Below are 8,351 nucleotides of genomic sequence, written 5' to 3'. Positions count from 1 at the left end.
TCCAGGGAAAAATTATAACTTTAGTTGATCATTTTGATGAGAAAAAGTAAAGAAAATTATATATGTGTTAGCTGAATGTATAAATATATTCCTGCATTCTTTTTAATAAAATTAACAAGTAACCTGAATCAGTAAATATAAGTTGTTATTGTGTATTATTTACAATATATACAGATAACACAATAGTAGTATCTATTTCATTTTGAATATCACCTAATTTTAATGAGAGTTGGAAAATATCCATAATTTTATCTACTGTAATATGAAAAACCTTAATTAGTATTCCAGAAATATTTGAACATTGAAAACAATTAAAAACATTTCTTTACTTCTTGTGCCTAGTTATAAAAGGTATAATAGATATGTTGAAAAGCAGCTAATGATCCCCAGACTTTTAACATCATCATTGCAAGATTTTTATGAACTACAATTAGGTAATTACTGCTAATTTATATGTTAAGATGGCATAGTTATTAGATTTTATAAAAGAGCAATATGCTGAATGTATGGCACTTATCCAGGGATCACTGGGTTGACATTTTCTTTTTTCTTTATCTGTTAACTTGGAATAAAGCACTGTTCTTGGTCTTTATAAAGTCCATTTTTAAGTTAATATTTTACAGTATTTTTGCTTTTCATTGATATATAATTTTTCTGCAGTTCAAGGATTTTAACACATAATTTATATTAAACTAGAATCTAATAACAAAATAAACTGAAATGTGAGTAACTATAATTTTATTTTATTCTTACTCTTACATATTCAATATATTTTAAATAAGTTCTCATTATAAATTCTTTCAATGACAAAATCTAAGAACTTGACCAATGCAATGTTTCCTTCATACTCTTTTGTTTGTTTTGTTTTGTTTTGGGCCACACCCAGTGATACTCAGGGGCTACTCCTGGCTATGTGCTCAGAAATCATTCCTATCATTCCTGGTTTATGGGATCTTATGGTATGCCAGGGGTCAAACCTCATTCCTGCTAGGTCAGCAGTGTGCAAGGCAAACACCCTACTGCTGTGCCACTGCTCCGGCCCCTTCTTTATATTCTTAAGTAAGAAGCAGTCTGATATAAATTTGAAAGCTAGAATGACATTTTACATGGTAAAGCAATGAAGAAAATGTTCAAGATCAAGAATGGTCTGTATTAGTTAAGAGTAGCCATAAAAATCATATAAAAATTAAGTAGTCTGTTTACCTTTCTTTGGCATGGATTTCAAGGTAGATAATTTAGAAGAAGAAACTAAACACTATTTTTTCTTATAAAGCCCAATTTACAGAAGCATGGCCAGAATATCTCTTTAAGAAAAGGAAAATAGGCTGGAGAGATAGTACAGCAGGTAGCACTCTTGCCTGGCAAGAGGCTGTACTGCATTCAGTCCTTGGAATCCCATTTGGACCCTCAGCACTGAAAGGAATAATTCCTAAATTCACTTACCCCTCAGCATTGCTAGTGTGGCCACAAAACAAACAAGCAAATAAGAACAAGAAAATAAATACAAATATAAATAAAATATTAAGGGACTTTTACTTTCTTTTTTTTTTCTTTTTTTGGTTTTTGAATAACACCCGGCAGCACTCAGGGGTTACTCCTGGCTCTATGCTCAGAAATAGCTCCTGGCAAGCTCGGGAGACCATATGGGATGCCGGGATTCCAACCACCATCCTTCTGCATGAAAGGCAAATGCCTTACCTCCATGCTATCTCTTTGACCTCGACTTTTACTTTCTTTTCTTTTATTTATTTTTTATTTTTTTGTCCCCCAATTCACAATACACACCAGGCAAAGGGCCTGGGTGAGGTTTATATGGGGCGCATTTACTGTACCTCCTCTTTCTATACAGTCAGTGTACAGAACACATCCTGTGGTAAGAATTGGGAGGCCTCAGCTTCTTGAAGGATCTCTCCTTCCTGGGAGCCGGGAGTCTAGCAGGAGGAGGTTTGGCAGGCCCCCGCCATGCAGGAGGCCTGCTTGGCCAGGCCTAGGGCGGGTGCGGGACTTGGGTAACCCCAGCACCCCTCTGCCGCCTTGCTCCAGATCTCCAGGGCTTCCACGGGCCACACGCCTGGGCAAGCCGGTGAGTTGGGTCCCTTGGTGGAGCTTGAAGGTACCCTAGGCCTTCACCCACTATCCATGCGGCCCTTAGGGAGGGTCTGGGTGGGGCTCTGAACTTCTGGTCTCCCAGCTTCTTGAAGGATCTCTCCTTCCTGGGAGCCGGGAGTCTAGCAGGAGGAGTTTTGGCTGGCACTGGTAATCTCTGTCCAGTCTACATTTTCAAAATCGCGCGGGGGCACAAGAAACATTAATAGTACTCTTACAAGAAACATTAATCGTACTCTCACAAGAAACATTAATAGTACTCTCACAAGAAACATTAATAGTACTCACTATCATTGAATTATGTTTTTATGTATGCAGAATGTCCATTTTGTACTCTGCCCTTTTGCATACCCCTTCATAAGTTCATATTTCTCTTTAACTTCTTTAACTCCTATCATCATTACTCCTTTTTTACCCTTTCTAACTTAAGTACTGTTGAGTCCTAAGTCACAGACCAAAGTGGTGCCCTAGAGTTAACACCCACCCAACTATTTTAAAAGGCACAAAAAGGACACATATCTTTTCAACATTTTATGGGTGTTTTCTTTGACGGCTATAACTTTTACTAAATACTTTCTTATACAGTGATGATCCCCCCCCCCCATGTTTTTTATCTTCTCTTTGTGAACTGCTCAATATGGAATTTGGTGTGAAAGAATTCCTCAGTTTAATACTTATGTTTGAACCAAGTCATGGGTCTTATTGGAAATGTTCTTATGCCCCCATATATCTGATAGCACCACGTGGCTTTATATCTTGTTTGCGTAGGCACACTAACATGGGAAAATACTATACATATCAATAAATTCTTATCTAATAGAAATGGGAACACACAAATCTTGTAGTGAAATGAGACCTTATACCCTGAACATTGACATAAAGTCCTGGCACAGGCCTCAGAAGAATGGGCATTCTCCATTTACCCCTTTATCTACAGAAGACATTTACAAAACATCCAAGGTTGTATATAACATCACCCGGAGGCATTCCTGTACCAGGGACGACCCTACAGCTGCTCTGACATCAATCTACTCAAAAGAGACACCCCTTAACACTGAGAAGACAACAAGAACAATGACCTGCTTACTGGACAGGGCTTGCTGTATTGCCCCTTTATGGTGAGGTTTGTCTATACCATCACCTGGAAGCAATCCTCTACCACGGAAGACCCTACCACTGCTCAGACATCGTCCTGCTCAAAAGAGACTTCCCTTAACACTGAGAAGACTTAACAACAACAACCTGCTTACAGGACAGGGCTTCCTGCATTCCCCTTTCATGGTGAGGTGAAACGAGAAGGCACTCCACATCATGACTTCAATGTAGGACATGCAGATTCCAGAATCTTTAATACAGAAACATGAGACCAACAACAGAGACTGTGTGATAAGTGTGTTGGCGCTACGGACAATGTCTTGGAGCGAACGATAACTTTCCTGAGGCCTAGAGCTGGTCTTATGCCAGGAAACTTCAGGGGTAGGATCTCTTTGTATTTAGGCCAAGGTTATTCTTTTCCATGCCTCTCATATTTTGGTGGGCCTATGCAAACAACAATTGCCACTCTAACACCGTTTTTACTGTGCTCCTTTGACTCTAATCCTTAAAACGCACCCACTTAAAATTTGAGGTTAACTTAAGCTAATATGCATGTACATGGAAATGTAAAAAATACTATGCCTCTAATGTTTAAGGAGTTACGTAAGTTTGATGGCTTTAGATTGCCTTGTGTGCTGTTAAGAAATATTATAATGTGCTACAATCTGGGGACTTGAGGGACAAAGTAACTGCACATGGATTCTGTTTTATTTATCTTAACTTTCTTTGGTGAAAGTTCAAAGTTAAGATATCAGCAAGGGGACTTCTGATAATTATGTTATGGGTGATTGTCCTTCCACTGTAACTTTACCTTATCCTCTTTCTTTGCATCTTTTGTTCTCATAATTCATAATAAAAATTATAAAAAAAAAGAATTGGGAGGCCTTTTCTTTTCTTTTCTTTTTTTTAAATTTTTTTAAATATATATAAATTCCTTCACCAGTGCAACATTCCCATGACCAATATCCCAAGTGTCTTTCCTCGCCACCCCACTACACAGGCCTGTACTCTACACAGGCTTTCTACTTTTACTTTCTAGTGGAAAAATCATAAGATATTCACTAAAGGTTTAGTTAATATATTTTGATATTATTTGTTATTAAGCTACTTTACTAAACATGAGAAATTCTTTGAAAACTTCATTTAATCCTGGTTCCCAGCACACACATGACATACATACATATAAACATATGCAATCATACTGTTCACAAAAACTAGACTATTCACAACAGCTAAGAACAATTTTTGCTTGTCATTCAATACCCAAGAGCTTTTATTTATTCTGATATTAACATGCTTGTTGTAGGCCAACATTAACATTACTATTTTATTTCCTAAAATGTCAGGCACACACCTATTTGATTTCTCCTAACAGATCTTTCTTGCTATTTATCCATAGCTACTTACACAATAAAAATGCAGTACAAAAAACATTGTGATAAGTCTCATGAAATTTTTCCTGTTTTCTTCTTTTCCTTCCTCCATTTATTCATTTTCTGAATTTTTCTGACTTTCAAACATTCATGAATAGTGAACATTCATTTCATCATAATTTAACATTACAGTAAAAGAAATCTAATTTTGCAAATTCTAACTACCACATATTTATAGCATTAAAATCATCACTTCTTTTGATCCTATATTTATTTGTTTTGCTGATAAATGATTCTCTTTTTCCCAACTCATGTGTCAATTTAAAGTAATTTTTTTATTTTGGGGCTACACCCAGTGACACTCTGGGGTTACTCCTGGCTATGCAAGCAGAAATCATTCCTGGCTCGGGGGACAATTTGGGATGCTGGGGATTGAACCAAGGTCCATACTGGGTCAGCCGAGTGCAAGGCAAATGCCCTACCAATTTAAAGTGATTTTTTTGTTTTGTTTTGTTTTTTGGGCCACTCCCGGTAATGCTCAGGGGTTACTCCTGGCTATGCACTCAGAAGTTGCTCCTGGCTTGGGGGACCATATGGGACGCCGGGGGATCGAACCGTGGTCTGTCCAAAGCTAGCACAGGCAAGGCAGGCACCTTACCTCTAGCGCCACTGCCCGGCCCCAATTTAAAGTGATTTTTAAAGAAAAAATTTCCCCACAAAGATTTCATTTCATTCCATATTTATTTTAAAAATGAAACATTAGGTTAAAAAGTTATATGCTATGTTTATTTTGTTTATTTCTAATCTACCTGTTTGGAGACATTTAGTGATGTTAGGGGCTTGTTCTTGGCTTTCCCAGAAATATGTACATCTTCTAACTGCACTGATTCATTCATTTTTCTCTAAGTAATTACTTACACAATAAAAGAGTATGAAAAGAATATATAAATAGTTCAGATCCATTAGGAAAAACGTATTGATGGATCAGCTCTCTGCGTCCACCATTCCATGATAGCATAGAATAAACTTCCATTGCTTTTATTTTGTAATATAAGCAGTGTCCAAACATGTTCATTTTACTGCTGTAAAAACTGTATGATTAAAAGTATTATGTAATTTGCCACACTTGCTGGGATCTAACAATAAATAGCACTGCACACTTACTTAAATCAGTGATGTTTAAATCTTAGCAGATATTACAGGACATGAACACAAGCCTCGTGAATGAATTTTTTAATGGATCTTAACACTAATTTGTCATCTGTTCATTGAACTTCTCTTCTTGATCTGTTTATAATTAAGGGCCAGAGTTCAGGGGTTTGAATATGAAGTGGCTTCTAAAGTATGACACATTAGGTAGGGCATTTTGTACTCTGTCTGATTCACAGTCACCCTTTTTGCACTTCAGTTTCAGATAATTTGTAATTCAAAATGCCTCAGGAAAGAGAATTTCTTGAGCTTATCTATTTTAAAAGATATTATCACCATAAAAAATGTCTCCACATCAGATTTTTGTCCCAAGCAATTAGTAAGCCAGGCACTTCGCCTTTCTAAACTAGATCTTCCATCATCCTATAGAGGGAAGGGACAGAAATGGGTTGGTTCTCTGAGGAGAATATTTGAATAGTCAAAGTAGTTAAAATATTCTTACCCATAATTCGGTGAATACTATGGAACCCAGACTTAATTATCTCAGTTATGAAAATAAAAAAAAACTCATGCTGGTGCTTTTAATTATTGCATTACATATCAAGCAAGGCAGTAGTGGAATTTCACATTAGATGATGAGAAACCCTTCCCAGTTCTGTCATTTATGGCTTAAATTTTCTTGGCAGGTGATGAGCATCCATGAATCTTATTTTCTTCATTTAAGATTAATTCATAGAATGCCCTGGTAATGACTATGAAGTGCATAGTATTTCAGCTTGATGACTTTTCTAAAATATGTGTTTAAAAGAGCTCATTATTTATAAATAGGTAATATTTTATACTAGCCACAATTTTAAGGATTTAACAGAAATTACCTATCTATTGGTATAATAGAAATCATCTTATGTCTATTCTACTTCATTTACTTTTCTAGGTCTTGAGGAGTAACCAGTGGGAAAATAAATTCCCCTTTCTTGTCAAATTTCTTTTATTGCAATATGAACCAAAATTAGATAATAACCTAAAATATGTAATATTTCACATGGTAATCTATTCAATAGCATGTGTATGTATGAGTGTGTATTTGAGGCTATACCTCTTTGGTGTACAGGGCTTATTCTGGCTTTGTTCTCAGGCTGGTTTTGGGAAATCATATGGGATACAGGGATTCAACCAAATTGGTCACAAAAGGCAAGAATTTACCAGTTGCACTATTATTTCATCATTTAAACTTTTAAGTTTATTTCTCTTTCAGCGAAGCATGATGTTTTATTATCGTTTAATTCTTTTTTAAATTATTTAAGTACCATGGTTACAAGGTTGTTTATAATACAAAAAATTTTTGGTCACACCCGGTGGTGCTCAGGGGTTACTCCTGGCTGTCTGCTCAGAAATAGCTCCTCGAAGGCACGGGGGACCATATGGGACAAAGGGATTCGAACCAAACACCTTAGGTTCCGGATCAGCTGCTTGCAAGGCAAGCACCGCTGTACTATCTCTCCGGGCCCTACAATTATTTTTAATCACAGATACAACGCTATTCATGATTGAATTTTAGTCATACAATGTAAAAATACCCTTCATTAGTGTACATTTATGATCAACAATATCCCCAGTCCCTCCTGCCCTTCCCTCTGCCTGCCTCTGGAGATTTCTTTCTCTCTCATACACACACACACACACACACACTCTCTCTCTCTCTCTCTCTCTCTCTCTCTCTCTCTCTCTCTCTCTCTTTCGCTCTCTCTCTCTCTTCCCTCCCCTTCTTTTTATTCCCTTTTAAGTACTGTGGTTTGCAATATTGTTACTGAAATGATATTACACTTATCACTTTATCTCCTTTCAGCACCCAATTCTTTTCTGGAGTGATCATTTTCAGCTTTCCTTGTTATAGTGGTCTCTTCTCTGCCCTAACTGCATTCCCCCATTATTTTTGGCAAGCTTCTTACCATAAACTAGTTCTATGATCCTAATTTGATCATCTTGGATATGAAGTAGCTAACTTAGCTATAAATTTCACAATCTGAACATTAAGTTTGTTTAATTTTGAGAATATTTACATCTGATTATAAAATTGTAAATATATAGATTTCATAATATTGATAATTTATAGTAAACATTGTATCTTAGAATAAAATATAATTCCATTATATTTACTATTATAATTTCAATGTATTTATTTGGAAATCCATACAAAAGACCATATTATTTATAGCATTTTAATATAAATTTCATACAAATAATATACTATCTAGTGTCAGGAATAAAGTACAGTCAATTAACACTCTTACCTTACATTGGATATTTAGAACCTGGCTTTGTCCCTAAGCCATATTTGGTTGTGTGTCATATCAGAGATAATAGGAGTGATCCTTTATTTCCAAGATAGGTGTAAAAATGTCCACCAGTGGTCCTGGCCACTAAACCAAACCAAAACCACAACAGTAACAACAGCAACAAAGAGTTTACTATCCAAAGGCATCAATATTTAAAACTTCCCCAATTCCATAAATAAAAATATCCTGACCTCATATTTTTATTAGCGTGAACTGTATTTTTTTCTGTTTATATTTAATACATTACTTCCTTAAGATTGGGAATTTTATAAAGATTAAGAACATTTTTATG

At 36.0% G+C, this 8,351-nt stretch overlaps 1 non-coding gene across 1 annotated transcript; it reads right to left on the bottom strand.

The window, feature by feature from the left end:
- Nucleotides 1–1,758: 1,758 nt before the first annotated feature.
- LOC126010075 (small nucleolar RNA SNORA51) lies at nucleotides 1,759–1,890 on the bottom strand. Its single transcript, XR_007496213.1, has one exon. It is a non-coding gene; the product is annotated as a small nucleolar RNA SNORA51 (small nucleolar RNA).
- Nucleotides 1,891–8,351: the final 6,461 nt, after the last annotated feature.

The sequence above is a fragment of the Suncus etruscus genome, chromosome 5 (genome assembly GCF_024139225.1).
Source record: "Suncus etruscus isolate mSunEtr1 chromosome 5, mSunEtr1.pri.cur, whole genome shotgun sequence".
Taxonomy (NCBI): domain Eukaryota; kingdom Metazoa; phylum Chordata; class Mammalia; order Eulipotyphla; family Soricidae; genus Suncus; species Suncus etruscus.
Note: the sequence above shows the minus strand (reverse complement) of the source record. Positions and strands in the feature narration are given on the sequence as shown.